The sequence below is a fragment of the Zonotrichia albicollis genome, chromosome 1, assembly GCF_047830755.1.
Source record: "Zonotrichia albicollis isolate bZonAlb1 chromosome 1, bZonAlb1.hap1, whole genome shotgun sequence".
Taxonomy (NCBI): Eukaryota; Metazoa; Chordata; class Aves; order Passeriformes; family Passerellidae; genus Zonotrichia; species Zonotrichia albicollis.
In genome coordinates this window covers 122075821-122090382 of record NC_133819.1, presented here as the reverse complement: position 1 = coordinate 122090382, position 14562 = coordinate 122075821, and the positions used below count along the sequence as shown (strand labels likewise).

The following is a 14562-nucleotide window of genomic DNA, read 5'->3' as shown; positions in this document are numbered from 1 at the left end:
CATCTAAAAGGCATTTCAGCAAAAATATTAATGGGAATATCCCTGGAGATGAGGATTAGGAGCAGCACAAGGAATGGAGTAACTCTCATTAGCCTGGAGACTTTTTCTTCTGAGTATAAAATGCTAATGGAGCATCCTGTAGTGCCTGTATGAAAAGACTCTATGTTCCTTCTGTATTTATAGATTGCAGAGTGGGAGATGCAGACAGTGCATACCCGGAATTAGATGGTTATTTTGGATGGTGGAAAGCAGGAGGGAAATTTTCAAATTAGAGTGTGAGAGCATAACCATGTGACCTACTCAAATTAATAGGAACTGCATAGTGTAGTCTCTATGCACCACTTTGCAAATTTCCCTGGGTGCGTTTATGCAACCAGAATAATATGCAGGCAATGAAGCAAAAGCCAGTGTAAATACCAAGTGATCACATAATTTTGCTTGTTTTAATTATTGACATAAACTCCACTTTTCTCCAGAAATAAAAAATACATATGAATGAAGTAGCTAAACATAAAAGAAAACTGTTTCAGCAATTTAGAATAGAAATATTTTTTAATTTACTTTCTCATGAAGCCACCAAACTTGCTTGCACATTTAGAAAATATATTTCAAATCTTTACTCCCATGTATGCATAAAAACCTCCAAAATACAGATTATTGCATCACTCTAAAGGAGATGTTTATGTCAATCAGATCACCAGGTGTCAAACAACCTTCTGGTAATGTATGCAGAGTCTTAATTTGATCTCAATATTGGATTCATTGAATTCTTTGTACTCTGAAGATTGTAGCTGCACTGCAGGATGATATGAGAAAGGTGTAGAAGGTAAAAGGAAAGGCTTCTGCATTTGCTTCAGGACCCATCTATCCACTGTGTCCTGTGTCCAGTTACTGCTGGCTTAGTAAAAGACACATGGTGCTTATCATTAATTAAGTAATGAATGGTGTTAACTTTTTTATCCACTGGGCTTTCATTCAACATCATGAATCCAATAAAGCAAAGCTCATGGTTTCTGATTGTCAGTCCAGCTCAGGGAAAGAATGAAGATGAACTGGTTATGTCTGAAAACAAATATCATGTGGTGTCTGCATCCCTCCAAAACTCAAGAGCTGCAAAACTAATTTCAGCTGTTAATATATTGCTGTACCACCTTGGCTTTCCCAGGACAGATGCAGCAGGTCAAAAAATGACAATGCCTGTAAAATGAGAGTAATTCTGAATCAATATAGCCCTTAAAAAGCTTGGCATGAGAAGTAGATATTCTGCAGCTTTCCCTGCCTACCAAGTGTTTTTCACATTTGGAAGTCTTGTCAAAAAGCAGCAATCTTCTGCAAAATAATTCCATCACAAATTAGTCTGTCATGGGCTTTGTCAGTTCATCTTAACTTCTCTGCCCTATGGACTGAATGCTGGATGCAAAAGATCAGAGACAAGAAATGTTTTTCTTTCTATCTGTATAACACAGCTTTAGCCAAAAGATCGTCAACTGCTGACATTGTAAAGCAACAAAATTCCTTCCCAAGACCCCAAACTCAAAAAAGAAACAATCATATCTCCAGCAGGACCAAGAATCTCACACCCTTCCTAGAAAGATGGGGTTAGAGAGGTAAGGAGGAATTTATGACAAATTGATCAGTATCAGAGAGAGTGATCCCCTACAAACAAAATGCAAACACCTTCTTGATCCTACAGAATACCTAAGAGAATAAATTCCCCTGGCAAATACATGGGTGTTCCTCCAGAGAAGGAAATGTTAACAGGCTTGTGTAAAGAAAGGCAAACTGTGTAAATTGAGTAATGAAATAGTAAATTGTGAGAGCTGGAAAATCATGCAAGGTGAATGTGGGTATCGTCAGCTGTTGCTGGCAGCTCAGGAACAAATGGAGAGCAAAACCTTGAGCCACCCAGCTTGTGGTGCCACAGGAGTGCCCTCACTGCCAGTATAATTCAGAATATCAGTGATTCCTACTTCAGGGGTTCGGATCTGGAGAGATGAGAGAGTGAAATCTAGATGATTTCACAGAGATGATCTAATATATACATACATCCACTCCATTCTCTTAGCTGCAGAGTCAAGAGGAGGGAAGTGAACATCTGACACACCATGGGCAGTCACCCCTGTGGGGGAAAACAAGCTCCAAGGAAGGAATTTGTAACGAGCTTAGGGGCGAGACACCGGCATGTTGGACAATGCATTGACTTCTGTGATAAATGTTCGCTGAGGAGTAATTTCCAGAGCTAGCAAGGAATTATGTAAATGGAGAAATAATCAGATAAGGTGATCAAGAGTGAAGAAATGAAACAGTCTTTCAGGGCACAGTTATGAAAAGATGATTGGAATGCATTTAGCAGTACTCAGCTAATGAAGTTAGAGTTATAATTGAAGGCAGGTGAGGAAACCAAACAAATTTTAAATGATAAATCAGTATTTATGTTTTTTAGGCTTGGAGGAAGTCAGGACTTCAATTTTTTTTTTTTTTTTTTTTATTTCTGTTCTGTGAATGCATTCACACATTTCAGAAGTACATTTTTGCATTTTTGGGGATTTTCAAATAATGGAGCTAATCCAAAACCAATACAAGTGATGAAAATTTACTGGATTTACTTCTTTCAGTAGAACCAACCCTACAGAGATGTTAATTTGGATAGCATGGCATTTGATGTTAGGCAGGGATAGATGCTGTGGCTTATTAATGCTGGGATGGAAGGAAAGAAACACATTGTCATATCCCAAATGAGATATTAACTCCCCTCCACCTGTGTGGAAATCTTATGAAGTCTAGGTATCACTATTTTTATTAAATATTAGGTTATCACATTTCCACTGATGTCTGCCTGTGTACTTTCATGTTTATTGACTGTTAGATGACATCACTGCTTTCTGATTGCAAATACTTTGCATTACTGCTAGCTCTCAGCTATTTGAGGGAAGATTTATTGGTATTATTCATGGATCTTTCTAGCAAGAGAACAGCTACACATGCTTATGCAGTGCTGAAGTTGGAAATTCAGCAGGTATCCCTAAGCTGTGCAGTGCAGTTTTATTAAACCAGAGAAACTTGCAGACTTAAAAGCAAGCTCAGGTGAGCGTAAAGATTTGGCAAATCAGTGTCTCAGACCAATCTCTTAAATCTCTGTGATTTATTGGGTTTTTATTCATAGTTATGAGTTTCTAAACCAAATAAGTCTTCTCTATTAATGCTCTCTAAAGTCTACTTCTCTTAATAAATTAATAGGAAACATTTTTATTGCGTATTAACTAACACATATTTTCTCACTGCCATTCATTTCAAGTCATTTTATTTTACCCATTGAAATTTTGAGGAACTAGTGTCTTGGTGAACTTCAGTGCATCCAAACATGATGAGATAGCTTGTCCTGTTTCCAGCACCCTGGACTGTGAGGATGGCCTCCAGCCAGCAGTACACAACCCTCTTGAGGTCAGGAGCACAGCTGATGGGAACCGCAGTCCACCTTTGGACTGGGCTGCAGGGCAGTGACCTGGGCTGAAGCAGACCCCAACATTGGTTGACAGTAACCTTGTAATGTAGGACCTGCTCAAATGCATTTCATCCTGCACATTCATCAGATGGTAAAAATTTTAGGCAACCCCATATTACATTGATGTAAAAAATATTTGACTTAAAGTTGCTGCTTTAGTGTATGTGCTGCATAACTATATACTATTATTTACTTACTTACCAGGAAAACAAGAGGCAAATCCTGTAATTCATCAGCTAGTAGAGAAAGATTTGTATGGATATGTATAAAATATATGTATAAAAACCCCAACAAACCAATCTTCAACCTCCTGCTGTTCTTGCTATACTGCATTTGCCTGAGACCAATTACTGTGATGCTGATTCTGTCTTAATTCAAGCTTTAGAGATGCATACATAATATTTTATAATATTTTGAAGGCAAAGATATTAAGAGTGTTTTCTCATTTAAAAACTCAAACAAACAACAAGGAAAAAAATAAATCCAGCTGAAAGCAATGATTATTTTATGAGAAAGGGGATTAAAGAAGAGAAATCCACTCTAGGGCTATCATTGCTGCTTTGTGGCTGCTCTTTTTGGGTTTCACAGAAGAACAAGAGCCAGCTGAGGGTCAGCCACTCTCCATCCCTTGGATTTCCCATTTTCAACTGTTCCTGAGACCACCACACAGTTCCTGAGTCTATTTTTTAATTCAAAACCATTCTAGATACAGATTAAGCTTCGGGAGGGGGAGCCTTCATTCTGGAGATTTGAGGGATGGGTAAAATTCATCAGTGGCTGCAGGGGCTGGGGATGCTTTAGTGAATGGCCAAAGCCCTCTGGGGCTTGGTGGAGCAGGAGGTGTCCTCAGCCAGGGCAATGCAGCCCTTGTGTCCCAGGCACCATAAGGCATCACCTGCAGCATTCAGTCTCCACAAGTTTAATTCTGTTTCTTTTTCAATAACTGGTCATCTGCAGTGAAGTACATTGGTGGAATATATTTGAAACTAATGCCTTTCCAGGCTACTAAAACTACTAAATTTTTCAAGGTGTCTCTAATTTGGGCTGTTGTGCTCTCCAAAAGAGCTATTAAAAATCAGCCCAGTTACAAAAAATATCCTGCTTGTAATTACAGTGGCACTAGATTCACCAAAGACAAATAAGCATTTCTGAGTTGCACTCAACACATTCCTTATACTGATAGCAGACAGATTGCAATTTTTAAAAAATCAAATTATAAGAGTTAAAACCAGGTTACTCAACTTTGTTTCAAGTTCTTCATGCAGTTGTCTGCTGTTGTGTGTAGCTCTGTGTCCTGTTCTCCTTAGGATCTTGCATTCTTCTGGTTCCACTGCAAGAAAAGCATTCTGGCTCTGCCCAGGGTGCAGCACCCATGCTGTGTCTCTCAGCTCATGAACTGGCATCCAGTGCAAGATGCATTTTTGTTTGTCTGGGCCTAGTTTAGCAACACCAATTAATGGAGATGGTTGTGCTTGGAGATTCCTGCATTGTGCAAGGCAAGGCATCCCTAAAGATGCATTTTCAGAACTTCCTCAGGTGAATAGCTTGGGTGGATACGAATGTTTCACTCTTTTGGGCATGCCAGAGGTGGTACAAGACAGAGGAGCAAGGTATAGGATTTGTTTTTTAGATACTGGAATCACAATTTTGCCTGATCTTAATTCTTGTGAAACTCACTTGAAATTTTTGTTTTAACTTATTTCCCTCTTAATTAGTGACAGATTTGCAGGGACAAAATTTCTGACTGTTGTCTGTGACAGTTTTCTTCCTCCCCTTGAGCCCAGGTTTAAAAGGGGTCTGTCATCTTGTATTTGTGGGCTCAAAGTGTAATTATGAATAATTGGTTTAAGAATTAAATATTTCTTCAGAAGGGTATATTTTAAAGCAGGATATATATGTAGAAAATCTGTATAATGCCATTAATTAAAAAAAAAAAAAAAAGTCCATATTACTAGCCTGGAAGTATCCAAGCAGTAAAAAAGAGTTTAAGCTTTGTTTACATTTTGGCTGCAAGAGGTGCCTCTCTTTAAGTATTTAGATAAACAAACCAAAGCTGCTGTTTTCATTAGCATGTGACTCAGAGCCCAGTTTCCTTACCTGAGAGAACGTTAAACTAAAATTCAGTGGCAGAAAGCAATTTGATCTCTTGCAAATATGAGTGCTGATAAACCTTACGCTATGGAAAAAAAGCCCCAACAATCCAACCTTCAAATTTCGTACCTATTGACATTGCTTAATAAAAACATCTCCAGTGCTGGTGCTTCTGGGTGTGTTTCCAATAGCAATGTGATTGCAAGGCTCCGTGGATAAAGTTACCAATCCTTTGAATTCTGACCTTCAGTCTAAAACAGCTTTAGAGGTTACTCTTTTTCCTTTTTGTGAGATTGCAGAGAAAAAGTTAATGCTGCTGGAAGGAAGCGGGGGAGGGAGCTGGGCTTGGAGATGAGAACTGGGTCTTTGAAGCCATCTGAGAAGTTTTCCTTTGGCCTTGATTTGTAACAACAAATATTGGCAGTCTGAGTCAGTAATTATATGAAGAGAGCCGAATGCTCTATTTTGAAACTTCTGTGAATACAATTACTATTGAGACCAAATTGATTCTAAGGGAAATTATACTGTTGGGTTTGACCAAATCTGAATTCTTGGGGCAGCTGTAGCTACCAAAACCTAAGAGTAGCTTAAATCCATTATCTGTGTCTGCTGGGAGGGGACACCTCAAAACTGGGTCCCCTGCCTTGACTGGAAGTGCTTCCCTCTTCCCTGTGGATGAAGGTTTGGATGATCTTTGACTAAATCCCTAATTTTAGATGGTTACACATAGGTGAGAATCTGCTGAACAAATGATGCTCATGATATAATTACTGTAAAGTTTGGAAGAATTTATTGTGTTAAACTACCTAAAAACTGTTTCTGGGAAAAATATGGTTGCAAGTATAAAATAAATCACAGGACTATTTTAAATTACACTTCCACTTTGTCCTTTCCATTACAAGGCCCACAATGGGGAATATTTATGCATGTCCCTTTTAGAAGATATTCAGATCACCAAAAGAAAAAATTGTGTGACTCAATGTTTCAAAGTTAAGGATGTACATATTTTCTGTATTCAGCTAATGGAAGGTTTGTAATTTGAATGTATATTGATGAGTCACTTATATTAGTCATAAATGCAGGTTTGTCTTAATAATTTGTCAAAGTGAGCCTGGGTTGTTGTTCTTTCAACATTCTTTCCAATTCAAAATGCTTTAATCAATAATTATTTTCTCTATATAATAGTTTTTGGGTTTTTTGTGCAGCTGAAAAATTATGTAATAATTGGCACAAATAACTAAAATACACTAATGATCCACTGCTCCATCTACTGTTGAACAGTGACATGAGTAACACTCCAGAAAAAAAATACAAAATGCATTTAGGAAATAAAAGCAAAATGGAATTTACAACAATGAAAACTATTGTTTTTGGGGTTAGAGAACAAAGATCTTTTTCTAGCCAAGGAAAGTATTCTGAGTATGACTAATTCAGAGCTAAAAAACAAAGAGGAACTTTCCATCTTCTTTTTCACCTTATAGGAGGCGCTGAGAAAGCTGGTTTTGTTCACTTAAGTGGGAAAAAGTTGGAAAAAAGACACTGTAGTATTACTGAGCTGACTGATGTCATACAGGGTGCTGCATTTATATCACTGGCAAAAATGTAAGTTATTGCTGTGAAAAAAAAATTGTGATGGTTTGTAAGTTCTACCTTTATTCTAGTAGCGCTAAATGAAAGATGAGGAAGGCCTAAGCAGTCGTGGGAGGGTGAACTATGGAAAAATGGCATGTGTGTGAAATGATGTGTTTTATAGTCTTTGCAGAATAACAGGACTTGATTATTTTGTCAGCTCACTGGTAATCTCTCATTTGTAGTGTGCTCTTCCTGCAACCCAGTCTTTGGAGGAACTACTGATTATAGCTTTTATCACCCCTTAGAATGCTAGCGAGCTGCTTCTCATCATCAGTGGTGCGTTTGATTTGACTTGTTCATTTTTATAAGCAAATTATTATTCACATATCACAGTGAAGGATGATTCTTTTCAAGGTTTAGGCAGTTATGTTTCCATGCTGAGCTGGAGTAAAAGCCTGAATGTCAATTAGAAAAATTAGCTGTTTCTTAAGGAAGCTCACAGTTTGCAATTTACGTTTTTGATTTCACCCCCTATCTTGTAAACTGATAATTCTCCAAATAACTTTCTTCAGACACATCTCTGTTGTCTTCAGCAGGACTTCTTTTATAAGTAGTTACATGTTTATATTTCTTTTAAGCAGAGGTTTTTTGTGCAACAAATAAAAGTAGCACTCCGCTGGTTTTTAGGTACTGCAGACAGTATTAAAAATCCCCCTGTAAAACTCCTGAACTTTATTGGAAAATGGAAGGTAATTTTCTATAGCTCAATTTAATAGCTAAAACATTGCTAAAATGAAGACTGTTTTGGTTGGAAAAGCTACGTTACTCTTAAACCTGCAGTAGATCTCAGAGCTATGCCCTCAGGATGCCCCAGACCTGGTGTCTCAGTCTTCAGGGAAAAGCCATCACTTTTGGGTAAAACATCTACTTCAGAGGATGTGGAGACCAAAGCTTCTCAGTATTTTTGTGTGCCAGTCATTCCCTTCATGAGATTTTTAGAAGAGACAAATAATGTAGGTGTTAAAAAATACCAGAAGAGAAATGATAGTATTAGATACATTTAAAATTTAAGTTCATCTAGGAAACCTTTCCTTCATCCTGCCAAACTACTTTTTTATTTTGTATTTAGAGTACTGAGTATATATATAATTTACACTACTGGTGCTTGTACACACACTTTTTTTCCCTCCCTTTAACATAAAGCTTTTAAGATGCAAGAAATCTACTGAAGAAAATACAAGCATATTTTCACTTTGGAGTGTGAAAAATTGAGACATACTAAGTAAGGGATTGACTTTCAAAGTGGACTTCTAACACTTCTTCTGTGGGCATTGTCTGCATTTGTTTGTGTCATAGCTGTCAACTGTTGCAGAATCATATGTAAGTCATGCATTCATTCAAAAAGCTAAAGCAGCATCTACTTAAGATTAATAAAGATTACTCTTTCCTATTTTTAATTATAATAAATGGTTCTGTAATTTGTAATGAAGTGATGGATTGAAAACAACTACAATTGCATGCAAACTAGCCAAACTAGCAAACTGGGGCTGGCAGTTCAGTGTTTTGGCTAAGGACGATGGCTAGCAGCACATACCTTTTCTTAAAACACATTACACACAGACCTTAGTTCAATATGAATTTTATCCAATATATCTTGAAAGAATATAATTAAGTTGCTCTTCTTAGACACACTGATAATTTTTGGACAGAACACTTTAAATTGTTGCTTTCTGTCACTTTTACTGTTTGTATTTACCAGGGTCTTTCTGCTTTTGCTCACATGAGTAGCATGAGACAATACAGGCTCCTGTCAAATGCTGCAAACTTCTGTTCCAGACAGGGATGTCTCTAGGCAACAGCTGCTATGTGTAAGATAAAACTTGTATGGAGGCATAGGAGGGATATTGCTGCTTCAGAGGGTTCTGACGTCGCAATGCAGTTGTTATGGGAAGGGCCAGGTGGTGGCTCTCAGGAGCAGTGGGATACATCTTTTGCTTTAGTGAAGTGTGGTCTTCCTAGGCCTATTTCTGATATTAAATATTTCAGTAGTATTTCCTGCTTGGAAACGAACATATGAACATCCCACTGTTCCATATCCATCTTACATCTAATTTTTCTTAATTACCAGAACATCTGTAATTGTGGCACCTAAGCGCCCAGTAAATGTTGTGCTCCAGATGGACCCATTTTACTTGTGCTAAAACAAGTGTGTGACACTGCATATGAAGTTAAAACCATATTGCATGAGTAATGGTTGTAATAATATACCCAGTGGCTTGTTGTGCATTTGATGTTATGTAATAGGCCTGGTCCTTTACTTCTTAGGACTCTTGTGATGCCAGCTGCATTAATGGGAATGCAGAATCAGGACAAATTTAGGCATGATGTAAACATATGCAAATCCCACTGAAATCTCTGTTCCAAGCCCAGTGTTAGTGCAATTGTGGTTTGAAAATGATGTTGGGTGCCAGTGACCAACAACCCACCCTGCACTGATTTGGTATGCAGTTACTGGGAAGAACAAACCCCAAAAGATAAGTAAACAAACCTCTTTTAAGTAGGTTTCAAATTGGTGTAGTACTCAGCTGTCATAATTAGATTACCTATTGAAATAAAAAGAACTGCACTCACCCAAACCAAATGAGGATCTGGTCCATGGTATCAGCTGTAGGATAAGTTCATAGGTTAGACCCTATCATGGGTCTGTCATGGGGTAATGATATACACTGATCTGAAGTCCAATCTTCAGACATCAGATAAAGAACTTTAAGGCACTCTTTAATGGCTGTATAAACACAGAGGACCCTACTTTATCTCATATCCTCCATCTAGATCATTTATATAGCTTCAGTTCCCATACTGCTTACATGCCATACTACAGAAGAGATTAAAAATTCAAAGCTGGTTCTTTTCTTGCAAAGCATCGCCAACACCCTTTTTCTGATCATCTTAGCCTCTGTGTAATTTATCCCATGTTTATCCTCAATCATCAAGCTCTGTATGTGTGTGTGGGGATCTGTCTTACTTTAATTAAATACAGAGACTGGGCACACTCCTGAAGTTATTACTTAGATATAACTCCCAGTAGGGACTATAAACTAAACAACAATAAGCCTGTTTCAGTGAACTTTACATTTAAAATACTAAAATTTATTCATATATTTGTGCTATTTGGTTTTGGTGGGTTTTTTTCTCAATACTGGAATGAAATAGATTTATGCTAAAATTTGCATGCCTCAGTGAAGTCACAGTGAAGTCACACATTTTATTCTTTTAAAATATTAGTTTATTTCCATATCGTCATTTAAGTATCACTGTTTTTGAAAAAGAGTTTTGAGTTACATTTTCCAGTGTTAGATTTTATCTCAAAACAACAATATTCTATTTTTTGAGTTTTTCTAGAAAAAAAAATGAACTTCTGCTTTATTAAAATCTCTGCCTGATATTATTCTTTTAATAGATGTAGCTCCTACAGTCAGTGAAGCAAGATGTGTCTTTATATCAGATTGGGTAGAGCTTTTAAAAAATGATCTTATTAACACTGGTAAAGAATTCAGTGGTAAGCATTTTCCAGAAGATCGTGGCTGTTCCAAAAAAGTGTATAGTTCAGAAAGGTTGCACAGCCTTTTGCTTCGGGGTTTCAGTGACTTTTACCTGACACAACTGCGTGACTCCATAATAAGTAATTTGCATTTCTTTCACAGTTTAATATAGAACACGGTAAATAGTTTTCTTGGCATGAGCTGTGGTTTGTGACTCTGAAGAAGTGATGGGATTGTGTTTGTGCTGGCTACGCAGACGAGCCCAATCGAAAGCTGCTTATTTTGACCTGGCTTCCCATATATGGTGTGTGACTGTCCCGAGATCCCTTTTCTCCGCTAAACAAAATGAAATCCTAGGTGCGTTCTCAGCTCGAGGTTGACTTGTAGCTTTGCAAACCGATCTGCTTTCCTGAAGTATTCCCAATGTACTTGCTGCAAAATAATGTCTCACTTACTGGGATGTAGTAGCCAGAAGATATTTCTCCTCTAGAAGTATTGCTTTCACATTCACAGATTAGTTAATTGAAGGTAAGGATATATTAGCAGTGAATAACCACAGGTTTTTGTAAAGAGGAAAAAAAGTTCTGTTTCAATCTGTATATACAGTATAAAACTGGGGGGGGTTGCTGATTTTTGGTTATGTTTTGGTTTTTTAAAATTTAGTACTTTAGACCCGGCGCGGTATTAAGACTTCTTTTTTGGAACTATGAATCGTTACGCTGTTTTCCTCATCATATTTGGATTATGAGCACTGAAAAACAGTGCAGAAAAATTTGTGTTACATGAAGGGAAAGATACTGTCTGCGTAGTGGAAATGCTCTGGAGAATGCTGGTCAAATTTAGTTACTATGTATGTTATAATGTTTTTTAATGTAATGTATATATTTTTGAAAGAGTTAGGTTGTTGTTGTTTTTTTAAATTATGAGCAACTAAAAGTTCTGTAATAGAAAAGTATCATAAACCCATTTCAGTTTAATGGCTTACTAATTAAATTATTTAATTACCTATTGATTGGTAAAAGCTAAGGTTACTTAATGCACAAATTTAACTCCGTGCAACCATCTCTTCCTTCTTTGGAAACATTTATATGATCTCTGGAAACAGCCTTTATACAGTTTCAAATTTTAAAAATTTAGTAAGTGATTCATAATAATTAAAATACGAATTTGACTATATTTGCAATTGTTTTTAGGTGTACAGATATTTAATGGTTTAAGTGGTTTAAACCATTTTAAAAGTTCCAGATATTTTATTTAATAAATACCCTTAAATTGGAGAAGGGTAGCTTAAATAGTTTTAGCAGACCCTTTCTTTACAAGGTTGCAAGAATCTTAGATATTTGAGAACAAATCTGTTACATATCCAATCAAAACGGCATGTCCGGACGTGCACGCCGGTTGTACGCTTAAGAGCCTCTATGAGTATCCCTGTTTAGCTTCTCTCATTGACATAATGTTGGTGTCATTCCGGTTATTCTATTAGGACGGCTTTAGTTTAAACCCAGTTTACAAGAGGGGACGCATCTACGGACAATTCAACTTTCTGAATGAGGAGGGGCCCGAGGGATTTTCAGGAGTTTTTCTGGGGTGAGGCTGAGGAAGGTGCAGGGAAGGGGGGCCCTGCCGGCCGGGCAGGGGGCGGAGGGGGCGGCCGGGGCCGCGCAGTTTCCGCGGCGGAGCGCGGCAGCCCCGGCCGCGTTTCGCCCGTGCAGGACGGCTGACTTCAGACCGCGCAAGCCTCGTTGCAGTTGTTGCTTTTAAACCAATAAGGCTGGGACAAGAGAATAGCTGCGGTTTGCATTACAAAAACAAAAACAAAACCCAAAGGCGAAAAGAAGAAAAAAAAAAGAAAGGAAAAAAAAAAAAAAGGCAAAGGGGAGTGAGAAGGCAAGCGGGCGCGGGAGCGGCGGCGTGCCCGCAGGCAGTGCCTGGGCAGACGCACACGGCTGAGCAAACAGACGGCGGGGCTGCAGGCAGCCTCCCCCGGCCGCGCTTTGTCTGCCCAGCCCGGCGCGGCGCGGCCCGGCCCGGGGCGCTCCTGCCCCGCCGCGCCATGGGAGGCGCGCCCGCCGCGCCCTGAGCGCCGAGCGGCACCGTGAGTACCGGGGCACGGACAGCGGCCGCGGAGCGGAGCGGCACGGGCGGAGCGCCGGCAGGGAGCGAGGGACGGAGGGAGGACAGCGGCGGGAGAGGGGCCCTGCCGCAGCCCGGCTGCCGAGCAGAGCGGGGTCCGGGCGGCGCCGAGGGCAGCGGCGCTTTCCGCGCGTTCTGCCGCCCCGGAGGAGAGCGGCGCTCAATTATAAATCACTGGGCGCAGCATTAATTTTGGCCGTAGTTCAGGCTGGGGTTTGTAGGCTTCCCGCAAAACAGATGTTAGGAGGTTCTGTTTATTGTGATCAGCCAGGTTTGGGGATTCTCCTGTTTGATTTCCTCGAGCGCTAATGGTTCGGCAGATAGCAGTAACGTGATGGGGAGATGTTAAATGGGGGGTGGAAATAGGCACGTACGGTACGAAATCAGCAGATCTTGTTGAAAGAGACGTGAGAGCGTGAGAAAAATAATAAAGAAAATTGGGAGGAAGAATGCCTGACAGAGATTTTGACAGTGCTTTCTGAAGCAGGAAATCCTTTCGCTTAATATGTTTAAAGTTTCCAAACACCAAGGAAAACATGCAGATCCCCACAGGAGAACTTTTCAAGATGACAGAATAAACATCTACACAACTGAAATATCTGACGTTTATTGACTTTTTAGGTGGCTTATTCAGAAGGGTGATCTTAGAACAAGGAAGGTGAAGACATTCTGAAGTCTTGTTAAATTTACATCTTCCTTTTGAGCAACCAAGACCCACCAAACATTCTCTTGGTGTTTCAAACACCAAGAGGAAGGACTGCCCTTTACAGTGCAAGATTGATTCTGGAAAAATAAGGTGTTAGTGCACTTAAAAACGCTTCTTTGAAGGTGGTTGGGGTTTGGTGTGGTTTTCTTTCTTCTGTAAGCAAACATTCAAAATTGAGGTAAGCGGAAGAGATAAAAGCTTTCCGGGAAAAAAAAATGATATAGTGTGTTTCGTGTAGTTTGCTTAAATTTAAAAATGAGCACTGGGGGAAATTTGGAATAAGAAGTGGAAATGTGGTGTAGTGTATCATTGGAAGTTCTTAACATTAGATACCATGTATAAGGATTATTTTATTTTCCAACCCATACTGGGATGGTTCGCAAAGCATCTGCCAGAAGCAGACTACTGTTTTGGGGAGTCAAATAAATGAATAGTATTGATATGGATATGCATTGGTAAAAGTACATTGGTATACGTGTGTGTAAACACATTACAGAATTTCAGGTGTATAAACACGTATGCACACAGTGTTTTCATGTTGCTCACAAACCTATGACATGCAGTTTTTAGCCAAGCACCTCGCTGCTGTCAGAGTTTTCCCAAGGCCTGGAAGGGACTGGAAATGAGCAGCCATCCCCTCTCAGCAGTTCTGTGCAGTGACAGACGGCTTGAGTCATGCTTCACCTTAGGAGAAAAAAAGAATGAGTAATCATTTTGTTTGAATTGCAATAAGTATGAAATATTTCTCAGGAGCCAAAAAAAATCTTGGAAAAGCAGAAAGACATTCTTAAATGGCTGGTCATAATAGAAGCATTGTCACATTGTAGTATTTCTTTCTTAAGGGGAAGAAAGTGTTGGGATTTCAAAATGTTTCATTCATGAGTGTATGAAATGAGCACACAGGATAGCACTTCAGAAGAATTTAAACTGGCAATTAAAAATTTAATAACTGCAATTACTTGCTTTTAATTTAATAAGTACAATTTGTCTTTGATGTGAATATCTAATGAAAAAGC

General features: G+C 38.9%; 1 protein-coding gene across 8 annotated transcripts in view; it reads left to right on the top strand.

Moving 5' to 3' along the window:
- Positions 1-14562, top strand: part of EYA1 (EYA transcriptional coactivator and phosphatase 1) — a 160269-nt gene that overhangs the window by 55792 nt on the left and 89915 nt on the right. The window contains exon 1 of one of the 8 annotated variants that reach the window (XM_074552419.1): positions 11038-11235. The exons of 6 other annotated variants lie outside the window; for them this stretch is intronic. The gene's annotated coding sequence lies outside the window, so the exon portion shown is untranslated. Of the gene's footprint in view, positions 1-11037; positions 11236-12127; positions 12803-14562 lie in introns of those variants that run through there. One more of the 8 variants, XM_074552413.1, reaches the window with a different exon arrangement.